Consider the following 13355-nt stretch of genomic DNA (forward strand, 5'->3'; position numbering starts at 1 on the left):
TTTCCCGGCTCAGGCCAGGTGATTCTCCTGTTTAGAATGTCCATTCAGATCCTGGTAACTGGAAAAGGGGCAAAGCCCTCCCTCCAGCTTTGTACGGTGTGCTTTGTGTAACTTGGAGTCTTCCTGGGTTTGGTAAACTTCACAGCCCGTCACTGTCTTTTCTCGGGAGGTAAGTGTGTCTTGACCGCTGCCTCCAGTTGTACTCTGGGCAGAAAAGCCTGGCTCTCGTAGATGGTGCGTTTGTAGTAGGGAATAGAGGCTGGAAGGGAAAGAGCCCGCCGTGAAAATGCCTCCTTTCATGCGGGGGAATTCCGACGCGCACCAGTGTGCTTACTTTGTGTGTGTTCCCCCACCCTGCGCCGGGTCGGGCCTGCCCTGGAAACTGTCAGAGCTGCTCGTCGGTCTCATGGCACAAGGTGGGGTTTTGCGCACGAGCTGGTACAGTACCTTTGGTGTAAGGTGTGGGTTTGAGACTCCCCACTTCACTCTGCCGTAGCACGCAGGTAGGGTGGGTTCCGTAGCGAACATAAAATCCAGAAGTCCCTGAGAATACGGATGATTGTAGCGGAGCCTGAGTCCCTTCTGAGGACAGCCTTGTCCCCTCAGGAGCCCTTTGCCAACTCCGCCACAGGGCTCCGGGATGCCCAGCACCCCAGGGCAATTTGCGCCGAGAGGAAGACCCTGCGGGGTGGAGGAGGGACCTTTGTGAGGTGGTGGCAGAGAGGGCCTGACAGGGTCTTGAAGGCAGAGGCCTTCAGGCAGAGTGGTGACCCTGGTGCGGCTCTGCTTGCTCGTGTGGAGAATGAGTTCTTCACCTCCGTCCCGTCTCCGTGTTCCTGGTCCGCGCCGGGCAAGCTTGCGTGGAGCTGGTGAAGGTGGCGGGGATGGCTGTCCCGCCCAGAGCGGCTGGCTGTTGGGAAGGCGCTAGTTTGCCCGTGTGCTGGAAGCTCTGTGTGCAGCCTCTCGGGCAGGAGGACCCTTGGCTTCCTCCACTTGGAGACAGCGGCGGAGGAGATGTGCTGCGTCAGGGTCGTATCCCCGTATCCCCCTGTGCGGCCCAGGCTTCAGGCAGGCCCCAGAGGGCTGGGCGGAGCGTGTGGCACCATGCTGCTCTCTGGGCACCCGGTGGAGGGGAGGGTGCCCTGTGCCGACCTCTTCTGCATTGGGTTTCTGCTCTTCTCTGTGTTGGCGCTTTTGTCTGTCATCCAAGCCAGACATCCCTTCTGACCAGCAGGTCACTCCGTGGGCCGGAGGGCCCCAAATTTCTGAGGACCAGCCTGCGTGGCCTGCCCCGGGTGCGGCCCGTCGTCGCCCAGCTGGACACCTGCACCTGGTCCCCCTTGGTGCCCCCTGCAAACTCGCCCACCACCGCCAACTGCTCCGCTGGGTAAGAGGAAAGCATAGTCCTCTGTTTCTTCCTGGAGTCACTACAGAAGTGCAGATCGCTCTCCAGGGTTTCCACGTGCACGGGCGGCCGTGACTGGGCTCACGGCCGTGTACCTCTGGTCCCTTAGCAGACGCACTTGAAGGACCGCGTCTTCCCCGTCCTGCCCTGGGGAGGGAGGTGTCTGTTATAGAGGGAAAGAGGGTCCTCTGACGGAGGGCAGACGTGTCGGTTCTGCACACGGGTCTTCAACAGACACCACGTTCCGGGCTCCCTAGAGGACAAGCCTGCCCCTGTCACTGTCTGCAGCGAGTGGAGCCCTGAACTTCCACAGCTGATGATCGGTTATGGAAGACACACCCGAACACGGGGCCTGTGGTCTCTTCATTCCAGGGTCCTGAGACCTGTCTCCCACTCGGTCTGATGTGAGACTTAGTGTGATACGGGGAAGAAGGCCTCAAAGATCTTTTGCGCTTCAGCAAACTAACATGTTTTGTTAGGCAGTGAACCGTGAAAGAGTGTTTTTTACTTTATTTTATCTATGCCGAGAAGCTAGTTGACTCGGGGAATTCCATAGGTTAGTGGTAAATAGAATGCTTGCTTAGCATGCCGAATTCCGTGTGCTCATTCCCGGTACCTCCATTTAAAAACAGAAGAAAAGGAAAAACAAAAACATGAGCAAACTTCAAATGTTAGAAAATTCATAGTGTGCAAACCCAACTTCCATATCCATTCTTTTTACGTGTTTTCCTCTTACTACTTGGTTTGATATATATCCCAACCGTGATTTAAGCATTTTTTCAGAAAATGCTCTAACTCTTTGAAAGTTTTTTCTGCCACTTTTGTTTTGACACATCCACGAACGGAGATTGATGCACATGGTTGTTTTAATATACATTCGTGAATATTCTCATTAATGTAACTGTAACTACATTTTACATATGGTGTGTCAGTGCGCCACTTTACGGAATAGAGTGGAAGAGAATCTTCCTGGGATGAGGTACAGTCTCTTGTTGTTAATGTCCTTGTGTGACTATATAAGTACCAGGGGATTCTGAGACATAAACCGGGTGTTGGTGTGAGTGTGCATCTTCACGTTTGCAGCTGCTGATGAGAATTGTTGTCTTATGCTTTTAACTTACATTTTAGGATGTGATTCTGTGCTTAATGCCGTAGGACTGGATAATGCACTTGTTTTCATTTTCCAGACTCACCTAGTGAAGCCAGTGTGTGTATGGGCATTCTTATTTTCAGGGTCTTTCCCTTACAGTTCATTAGAGGATATTGAAAAGAAATTCATCCCTGGGAAAGTTAGGTTCATCTTGGTGTTGGTTCTTGTTTTAGCCGTCCTCACTTGAAATTAATTAAGTGATGTTTCATTTTCAAGGCAGCATGATTTGTCTTCCCATTCCAACGCCTGTAACAGTTGTCTAGTGACCTTAATGCCTTATGCTGTTTCCCACCTGCTCCTTTTACTCAGGCTGCCCTTCCCCAAAGCCCCTCCACATCCACCTTCTGCGCTGGATCTCTCTTTTACGAAACAGTGCGGTCTTCCCAGCATTCCCTGAGCTATCCACGTGCAGTGGTCTCTCCTGTCCTTTGTGGCGTTACTGTACCAGTTCACCTCAGTTGTTGAGTTGTTGAAACATTTCTGTGCTGATTTGTTTTCATGGATCCTGTGCCTCTGGCAGAACAGAGAGGAGAATTTGCCTTTTATTTGTACCGCCAGCTTCTCCCAGGATAGGGCTTATGTTCTGATAGCTTCGGTAAATATCTGTTGTCTACCTGACTGACTAAGCGTAGGCACATGATCTGAAGTTCGGTTCCTGATTTATGTTGTTTTGAGTTCCTAGGAAGGGGCTACGAAGCCCGAAATTACAAAACCGGAGTACGCTACTGGGACTTTAGAAGTGGCTCCGCAGGAGCTGACGGATCATAAAACACTGACCTCTGTTGTTGGAGCACACGGACCTTATTATACACTGGGTAAGTTAGTGAACGTGTTTGGCATTTCTTGTTCTCTGTGCCTAGAAACTAGTGTGCTCTGGGTGGAAGGGTATATGTAGCACAGCAGTAGATAGAATGCGGGTTAGCATGCAGGAGTTCCTGGGGTCAGTATCCAGTTCCTCCAAATAACGAGTGTGATACGGGGAAGGAAGGAAGGAAGGAAGGCGCAAAGGTTTTGTTTCGCTTCAGCAGTGTCTTCGCATGAAAGCCTAATCCTCCATAGTATTCTGTGGTTTTTATCCGACACGGGACCTGGCGCGGCTCCGGTGTGGCCCGGAAGCTCCCACCCACCAGCGGCGGCCCCGGAGTCCCAGGGAAGTGGTGTGGTCATGCTCTGTTGGGCCTCGTCCTGGGAATGGTGATCTTCCCGTTCTCCCGGCAGCCTTTCCTGGCCTCGTCTGCAGACTGTGTGTCCTGTGACGGGTCTGGCGTGGCGTGTCGCTGCCTTTTTCAGACTCAAAACTCTTGCCCAGGAGCCAGTGGGCTGCATCTCCCGGGAGCCCGTCGCCTTGGCTTGTGCCTGCAGGAGCCATGAGGGAGTGCTTAGGAGCCGGGGCCCGCAGACTTTGACTGTGGGTTTCTCGAAGCAGCGTGAGGAGAGTGAGCCCTCACTCCACACTGACTTTTCCTGGCTCGGCTGACACCTTCCTGACCTCCTGCACCTAGGGTTGCTCCTGGGTCACTTAGACGGGTGTCTGTGTCTTCGTTCTTTTGACTGGTTTCCCGGGCAGGCCATTTGATTCTCCTGTTTAGAATGTCCATTCAGATCCTGGTAACTGGAAAAGGGGCAAAGCCCTCCCTCCAGCTTTGTACGGTGTGTTTTGTGCAACTTGGAGTCTTCCTGGGTGTGGTAAAAGTCACAGCCCGTCACTGTCTTTTCTCGGGAGGTAAGTGTGTCTTGGCCGCTGACTCCAGTTTTACTCTGGGCAGAAAAGCCTGGCTCTCGGAGATGGTGCGTTTGTAGTAGGGAATAGAGGCTGGAAGGGAAACCCGCCGTGAAAATGCCTCCTTCACTGCGGGGGAATTCCGATGCTCACCAGTGTGCGTACGTTGTGTTTGTACCCCACCCTGCACCGGGTCGGGCCTGCCCTGGAAGCTGTCAGAGCTGCTCGTCGGTCTCATGGCACACCGTGGTGTTTTGCGCACGAGCTGGTACAGTCACTTTGGTGTCAGTTGTGGAGTTGAGACTCCCAACGTCACTCTCCCGTAGCACGCAGGTAGTGAGCGTTCCGTAGCGAACGTAAAATCCAGATGACCCTGAGGATAGGGAAGATTGTAGCGGAGCCTGAGTCCCTTCTGAGGACAGCCTTGTCCCCTCGGGAGCCCTTGGCCAGCTCCGCCGCATGACTCGGGGTTGCCCAGCTCCCCAGGGCTCTTTGCGCCCATGGGTAGCCCATGCGTGGACGAGGAGGGCCCTTTGTTAGGAGGGGGCAGTGAGGGCCTGGCAGGGTCCTGCAGGCAGAATCCTGCAGGCAGAGCCCTGCAGGCAGAGCCCTGCAGGCAGAGCGGTGAACCTGGTGCTGCTCTGCTTGCTCGTGTTGAGAATGAGATCTTTACGTCCGTCCCGTGTCCGAGTTCCTGGTCCGCACCGGGCAAGCTTGCATGGACCTGAGGAAAGTGGCGGGGAGGGCCTTCCCACCTACAGCGGCTGGCTGTTGGGAAGGCGCTAGTTTTCCCGTGTGCTGGAATCTCTGTGTGCAGCCTCTCGGGAAGGAGAACCCTTAGCTTCCTCCACTTGGAGACAGCGGCGGCGGCGACATGCGGCATCATGGTCGTAACCCCGTGTCCCCCTGTGTGGCCATGCTGCAGCAGGCCCCAGAGGCTTGGGCGGAGCACGTGGCACCGTGCTGCTCTCTGGGCACCCGGTGTAGGGGAGGGTGCCCGGTGCCGACCGCTGCTGCGTTGGGTTTCGGCTCTTGTCGGTGTTGGCGCTTTTGTCTTTCATCCAACCCAGCCATCCCTTCTGTCCTGCAGGTCACCCCGTGGGCCGAAGGGCCCCAACCTTTCTGAGGAGCAGCCTGCGTGGCCTGCCCCGGGTGCGGCCCGTCGTCGCCCAGCTGGGCACCTGAACCTGGTCCCCCTTGGTGCCCTGTGCAACCTCGCCCCCCACCGCCAGCTGCTCCGCTCGGTAAGAGGAAAGCATAGTCCTCTGTTTCTTCCTGGAGTCACTGCAGAAGAAGGGCAGATCGCTCTCCGGGGCTTCCCCGTGCACGGGCGGCCGTGACTGGGCTCACGGCCGTGTCCCTCTGGTCCCTTAGCAGACGCACTTGATGGACCGCGTCTTCCCCATCCTGCCCTGGGGAGGGAGGTGTCTGTTATAGAGGGAAAGAGGGTCCTCTGACGGAGGGCAGACATGTCGGTTCTGCACACTGGCCTTCAACAGACACCACGTTCCGGGCTCCCTGGATGACAAGCCTGCCCCTGTCACTGTCTGCAGCGAGTGGAGCCCTGAACTTCCACAGCCGATGATCGGTTATGGAAGACACACTGGAACACGGGGCTTGTGGTCTCTTCAGTCAAGGGTCCTGAGGCCTGTCTCCCACTCGGTTTGATGTGAGACTTAGTGTGATACGGGGAAGAAGGCCTCAAAGATCTTTTGCGCTTCAGCAAACTAACATGTTTTGTAAGGCAGTGAACCGTGAAAGAGTGTTTTGTACTTTATTTTATCTATGCCGAGAAGCTAGTTGACTCGGGGAATTACATACGTTAGTGGTAAATAGAATGCTTGCTTAGCATGCCGAATTCCGTGTGCTCATTCCCGGTACCTCCATTTAAAAACAGAAGAAAAAAAAAAACATAAACAAGAGCAAATTTCAAATGTTAGAAATACATAGTGCGCAAACCCAAATTCCATATCCATTCTTTTAACGTGTTTTCCTCTTACTACTTGGTTTCATATATATCCCAACCGTGACTTAAGCATTTTTTTCAGAAAATGCTCTAACTCTTTGAAAGTCTTTTCTGCCACTTTTGTTTTGACACATCCACGAACGGACATAGACGCACATGGTTGTTTTAATATACATTCGTGAATATTCTCATTAATGTACCTGTAACTACGTTTTACAGATGGTGTGTCAGTGCGCCACTTTACGGAAGAGAGAGGAAGAGAATCTTCCTGGGATGAGGTACAGTCTCTTGTTGTTAATGTCCTTGTGTGACTATATATGTACCAGGGGATTCTGAGACATAAACCGGGTGTTGGTGTGAGTGTGCATCTTCACGTTTGCAGCTGCTGATGAGAATTGTTGTCTTATGCTTTTAACTTACAGTTTAGGATGTGATTCTGTGCTTAATGCCGTAGGACTGGATAATGCACTTGTTTTCATTTTCCAGACTCACCTAGTGAAGCCAGTGTGTGTATGGGCATTCTTATTTTCAGGGTCTTTCCCTTACAGTTCATTAGAGGATATTGAAAAGAAATTCATCCCTGGGAAAGTTAGGTTCATCTTGGTGTTGGTTCTTGTTTTAGCCGTCCTCACTTGAAATGAATTAAGTGATGTTTCATTTTCAAGGCAGCATGATTTGTCTTCCCATTCCAATGCCAGTAACAGTGGTCTAGTGACCTTAATGCCTTAAGCTGTTTCCCACCTGCTCCTTTTACTCAGGCTGCCCTTCCCCAAAGCCCCTCCACATCCTCCCTCCGCGCTGGATCTCTCTTTTACGAAACAGTGCGGTCTTCCCAGCATTCCATGAGCTATCCACGTGCAGCAGACTCTCCTGTCCTTTGTGGCGTTACTGTACCCGTTTACCTCAGTTGTAGAGCTGTTGAAACTTTTCTGTGCTGATTTGTTTTCATGGATCCTGTGCCTCTGGCAGAACAGAGAGGAGAATCTGCCTTTTATTTGTACCCCCAGCTTCTCACAGGATAGGGCTTATGTTCTGATAGCTTCGGTAAATAACTGTTGTCTACCTGACTGACTAAGCGTAGGCACATGATCTGAACTTCGGTTCCTGATTTATCTTGTTTTTTGTTCCTAGGAAGGGGCTACGAAGCCCGAAATTACAAAACCGGAGTACGCTACTGGGACTGTAGAAGTGGCTCCGCAGGAGCTGACGGATCATAAAACACTGACCTCTGTTGGTGGAGCACACAGAGCTTATTATACACTGGGTAAGTTAGTGAACGTGGCTGGCATTTCATGTTCTCTGTGCCTAGAAACTAGTGTGCTCTGGGGGGGAAGGGTATATGTAGCTCAGCAGTAGAGAGATTGCGGGCTTAGCATGCAGGAGTTCCTGGGGTCAGTATCCAGATTCTCCAAGAAACGAGTGTGATACGGGGAAGGAAGGAAGGAAGGAAGGCGCAAAGGTTTTGTTTCGCTGCAGCAGTGTCTTCGCAGGAAAGCCTAATCCTCCATCCTTTTCTGTGGTTTTTAGCCGACGCGGGACCTGGCGCAGCTCTGGTGGCCCGGAAGCGCCCGCCCACCTGCGGCGGCCCCGGAGGCCCAGGGAATTGGGGTGGTCATGCTCTGTTGAGCCTCGTCCTGGGAAAGGTGATCTTCCCGTTCTCCCGGCAGCCGTTCCTGGCCTCGTCTGCAGACTGTGTGTACTGTGACGGGTCTGGCGTGGTGTGTCGCTGCCTTTTTCAGACTCAAAACTCTTGCACAGGAGCCAGTGGGCTGCTTGTCCCGGGAGCCCGTCGCCTTGGCTGGTGCCTGCAGGAGCCATGAGTGAGTGCTTAGGAGACGGGGCCCTCACACTTTGATTGTGGTTTTCTCGAAACTGTGTGAGGAGGGTAAGCGCTCGCTCCACACTGACTTCTCCTGGCTCGGCTGACTCCTTCATGACCTCCTTCACCTTGGGTTGCTCCTGGGTCACTGAGACGGATTTCTGTGTTGTCGTTCTTTTGACTGGTTTCCCGGGTAATGCCAGGAGATTCTCCTGTTTAGAATGTCCATTCAGATCCTGGTAACTGGAAAAGGGGCAATGCCCTCCCTCCAGCTTTGTACGGTGTGCTTTGTGCAAGTTGGAGTCTTCCTGGATGTGGTAAAATTCACAGCCCGTCACTGTCTTTTCTCGGGAGGTAAGTGTGCCTTGGCCGCTGCCTCCAGTTGTACTCTGGGCAGAAAAGCCTGGCTCTCGGAGATGGTGCGTTTGTAGTAGGGAATAGAGGCTGGAAGGTAAAGAGCCCGCCGTGAAAATGCCTCCTTTCATGCGGGGGAATTCCAATGCCCACCAGCGTGCGTACGTTGTTTTTGTCCCCCACCCTGCGCCGGGTCGGGCCTGCCCTGGAAGCTGTCAGAGCTGCTCGTCGGTCTCATGGCACACCGTGGGGTTTTGCGCACGAGCTCGTACAGTCCATTTTGTGTCAGTTGTGGGTTTGAGACTCCCCACGTCACTCTCCCGTAGCACACAGATAGGGTGCGTTCCGTAGCCAACGTAAAATCCAGACGTCCCTGAGGATAGGGATGATTGTAGCGGAGCCTGACTCCCTTCTGAGGACAGCCTTGTCCCCTCAGGGGCCCTTGTCCATCTCCGCCACATGACTCCGGGATGCCCAGCTCCCCAGGGCCCTTTGCGCCCAGGGGCATCCCCTGCGTGTTGGAGGAGGGCCCTTTGTGGGGAGGGGGCCGAGAGGGCCTGGCAGGGTCCTGCAAGCAGAGCCCTGCAGGCAAATCCCTGCAGGTAGATCGTTGACCCTGGTGCGGCTCTGCTTGCTCGTGTGGAGAATTAGCTCTTCACGTGCTTCCCGTCTCCGTGTTCCTGGTCCGCGCAGAGCAATCTTGCGTGGAGCTGGGGAACGTGGCGTGGAGGGCCGTCCCGCCCAGAGCGGCTGGCTGTTGGGAAGGCGCTAGTTTGCCCGTGTGCTGGAATCTCTGTGTGCAGCCTCTCGGGCAGGAGGACCCTTGACTTCCTCCACTTGGAGACAGCGGCGGCGGCAACGAGCGGCGTCAGGGTCGTATCCCCGTGTCCCCCTGTGTGGCCCAGGTTTCAGGCAGGCCCCAGAGTGCTGGGCGGAGCATGTGGCACCGTGCTGCTCTCTGGGAACCCGTTGGAGGTGAGGGTGCCCGGTGCCCACAGCTGCTGCGTTGGGTTTCGGCTCTTGTCGGTGATGTCGCTTTTGTCTGTCATCCAACCCAGCCCTCCCTTCTGTCCTGCAGGTAACCCCGTGGGCCGGAGGGCCCCAAACTTTCCGAGTACCTGCCTGCGTGGCCCACCCCGGGTGCAGCCCGTCGTCGCCCAGCTGGGCACCTGCACCTGGTCACCCTTGGTGCCCTGTGCAACCTCGCCCCCCACCGCCAGCTGCTCCGCTCGGTAAGAGGAAAGCATAGTCCTGTGTTTCTTCCTTGAGTCACTGCAGAAGAAGGGCAGATCGCTCTCTTGGGCTTCCCCGTGCACGGGCGGCCATGACTGGGCTCACGGCCTTGTCCCTCTGGTCCCTTAGCAGACGCCCTTAATGGGCTGCGTCTTCCCCATCCTGCCCTGGGGAGGGATGTGTCTGTTGTAGACGGAAAGATGGTCCTCTGACGGAGGCAGACGTGTCGGTTCTGCACACTGACTTTCAACAGTCACCTCGTTCCTGGCTCCCTGGAGGACAAGCCCGCCCCTGTCACTGTCTGCAGCGAGTGGGACCCTGACCTTCCACAGCCGATGTTCGGTTATGGAAGAAACACCCGAACCCGGGGCCTGTGGTCTCTTCAGTCAAGGGTCCTGTGACCTGTCTCCCACTAGGTGTGATATGAGAGCGATTGTCATATGTGAAAGAAGTCTCAAATTTTTGGTTTCCTTGAGTATAGTCTGTTCTGATAAGCCTAATCCTCCATCCTTTCTGTGTTTTTTTTTTCGATTCAGAACCTCGTGTGTCTCCTGTGTTCCCCGGTAGCTCCCACCCTCCTGAGGCGACCACATAGGCCTAGATAAATTTGGAGGTCATTTTCGGTTGATGTCTTTCTGGGATATTTATCCTTTTGTTTTTGCAGCAGCCTCTTGTGGCTCGTCTGCAGACTGTGTGTTCTGTTATGGGTCTGTCATGTCTTTTTGTTTTCAAATTCAAACTCTTGTCCAGTTTCCATTGGCTTTTCCTCTCCCCCTGTCACCTTGAGTGTTACTTGCAGAAACCATCATCGAGGGAGTGCTTGAGGGCTGAAGACCTCAGGTTTTGACTCTGTTTTTCTTAAAATAGCATAAGAATGGTGAGCCCTTGCTCCATACTGAATTCTCCTGGCTAGGCTAACTCCTTTTTTCCTCCTTCTCTTGGGATTGCTCCTGTTTCACTGAGACCGGTTCCTGTTGTCATTCTTTGAATGGTTTCCTTGCTCAGGCTGTGGGTTTCTCCTTTGTAGAATGCCCATTCAATTCCTTGTAACTGAAAACTGAGCTAAGTCACACCTCCAGCCTTACACCATGGTGTTTGTGCAACTTTGAGTCTTCCTGGTTATGGTAAATATCACAGACCATCACTGTCTCTTCTGGGGAGGTAAAGGTGCCTTCCCCGCTGCCTCCAGTTGTACTCTTGGGCAGAAAAGCCTGACTCTCAGAGATGGTGCATTTGTAGTAGGGAATTTAGGCTAGAAGGGCAAGTGCCCGCCATGAAAATGCCTACTTCCCTGCAGGAACAATTTGCACCACAGTCCTGGCATCATGTTCTCCATCCAACGGTGTGTCGGTTCTGCCTTGGAAGCTGTTAGAGCTTCTTCTCTGTCTCATCACACACCTTGGGATTTTCCACATGAGCTAAAATCCCGTTGGTGTTATTTGCAGGATTGAGACTTCCCCCTTCCCTTTCCCATATGACAAACGTAGTGTGCTTTTCCTAGCGAACTTAAAATCCAGACATCCCTGCGAATAAGTATGATTGTAGCGGAGACTGACTCCCTTCTGAGGACAGCCTTGTCCCCTCAGAAGCACTTTGCCCGCTCCCCCACAGGACTGCGGGATGCCCAGCTCCTCAGAGCTCATTGCGCCCAGGGGAAGCTCCTGCTGGCATAGGAGGGCCCTTTGTGATCATGGAGTAGTGAGAGTCTGGCAGGGTCCTGCAGACAGAGCAAGTACCAAGGTGCGGCTCTGATTCTATGTGGAAAACCAGGCCTTCACTGCCTTTCTTTCTCTGTGTTTCTGGTTCATGCAGACCATGCTTCTGTGGAGCTGGGGAAGGTGTCAGGGTGGGTTGTCCTGCACAGAAAGGCTTCCTGTTTGGGAGGTCCTAATTTATCAATTTGCTGGAACCTCTGTACATTGTCTCAGGCAGGACTCTCGCCTTTCTCCACTTACAGACACCGGCGGTGCCATGTGGCAACTGTGTTTTATCCCCAAGGTTGAGTATGTGGCACTGTGCTGCTGTCTGGGCACCCGGTGGAGGGGAGGGTGCCCGGTGCTGACAGCTGCTGCATTGGGTTTCAGGTTCTGTAGGTGTTGTTCCTTTTGTCTGTCATCCAACACAGCTCTCTCTTCTGTTCTGCAGGTCACTGTGGATTCCCGATGTCCCGGTACTTGTGCAGGACCACTTGGTGTGCCTCACCTGATAGGACACCCAGCGTCACTTCTCAGAGGCTATTCATCACCGCCACCCCCACCTCTGTTGTGGCCTATGTGTTCTCACACACCACCACCCCCACCACCACCACTTACAGCACTCGGTAAGATGAGAGCATGTGCTTCTGCTCCCTTGTCGAGTCTTTGCAGAAGGGGAGATGGCACTCCAGGGCCTTGCGATGCCTGAGGAAATCTGACTTGGGACATTGTGACGTCTGTTTAGCTTCCCAGCACACACATCTGATGGACTGTGTCATTTCCCCATCCTGACCTGGGAAGCAGATGTCTCTTGTATAGAACAGAAGAGACTTTTGACAGAATATCAAATGAATTTGAAGTCCCAGTTTGGCAGATGTGCCTCTTGCATGGACCATGTGATGTGCTCTGTGAGGGGTGAAGCACACCCCTAACTTCAGGGGCTCATGGGGTTGCCTCGAGGGGTAAGGGAGCGAGTGAGGGAGAGAGACATTCACAGCAGACAGCTTGTCACCATAGCAGATGTGCCCGTGCAGGGCCTCAGAGTGCAGAAGAGGGACACATGAGCCACACAGGAGTGAATAAGAGGGTGTGGAGGGGAAGAAAAAAATTGAAGGGCTGCCCAGTGGGCGTTTGTTGGGTTCACTCAGGTGGAGCTGGAAGGTCACTCCTGGCAGGGTGGGCAGCTCAGGCGGGCCGTGTGAATGCGGCGTGAGGTCCACTCAGAGCCACATGTGTGTGCAGGGGACTCAGTGCAGCCATGCACGTATCCCCTTCAGAACCCAGTGCCTCCAGAAAGCCCTCAGTTCACAACCTCATATAAAGATGATTGTTCTCTTGGGTTTCTGAAAGTTCTGGGTCTGGATGAAATCTCTGGATATCAGAGAAACTGAAATTTAGCTTGTTTTTTTCAGGGTAATTTGTGTGGCTGAAGTTTTCTTTTGCCCCAGTGATTTGAAAAGAGCAGGCAGGATTTAGATCAGCTGAGCAGGTGCCTTGCCCTTCAGCATGAGGCAGGTTCTTTGGGGGAAGTCAGGGGTGATCAGGAGACACCCTGTAGGACCCCTGTCCCTACACCCCTGCTCCCTCCTGTCACCATGCCCACTGTCAGCTTGGCATCTCCACATTTATGTCACAAGATCCAATTTCTGATTCTTTGAGTTCTTGCAGTTCATCCCCTAACACCAAGACTCAGTGGGGCCCCCACAGGGTCTCAGCATTGTTCTCTGTGAGCCGGGGGTAACGCTGGTCCCTGACGTCATTGTGAGGAGGTTTGGGTCAAGCACACACATTGTTTTGCAAAATGACTGGGACATATTTCTCACTCAGCATTCTCATAGTTTAAAAGAAAGTGTCTGCACACAGAATCATCAAAAGAGACCTTAGGAAGTACATTAAATTAAACTGAAGATATAAGAGCTCAGGCCCAGAGCTTACCATTCTCTGCTTTAAAGTTAAGGCAAAAGGTCCCTTTCTTCTATTAAATCTTAGGTCTTACTAGTTAAAGAAGGAAATA

The sequence above is a fragment of the Camelus bactrianus genome, chromosome 27 (genome assembly GCF_048773025.1).
Source record: "Camelus bactrianus isolate YW-2024 breed Bactrian camel chromosome 27, ASM4877302v1, whole genome shotgun sequence".
Lineage (NCBI taxonomy): Eukaryota > Metazoa > Chordata > Mammalia > Artiodactyla > Camelidae > Camelus > Camelus bactrianus.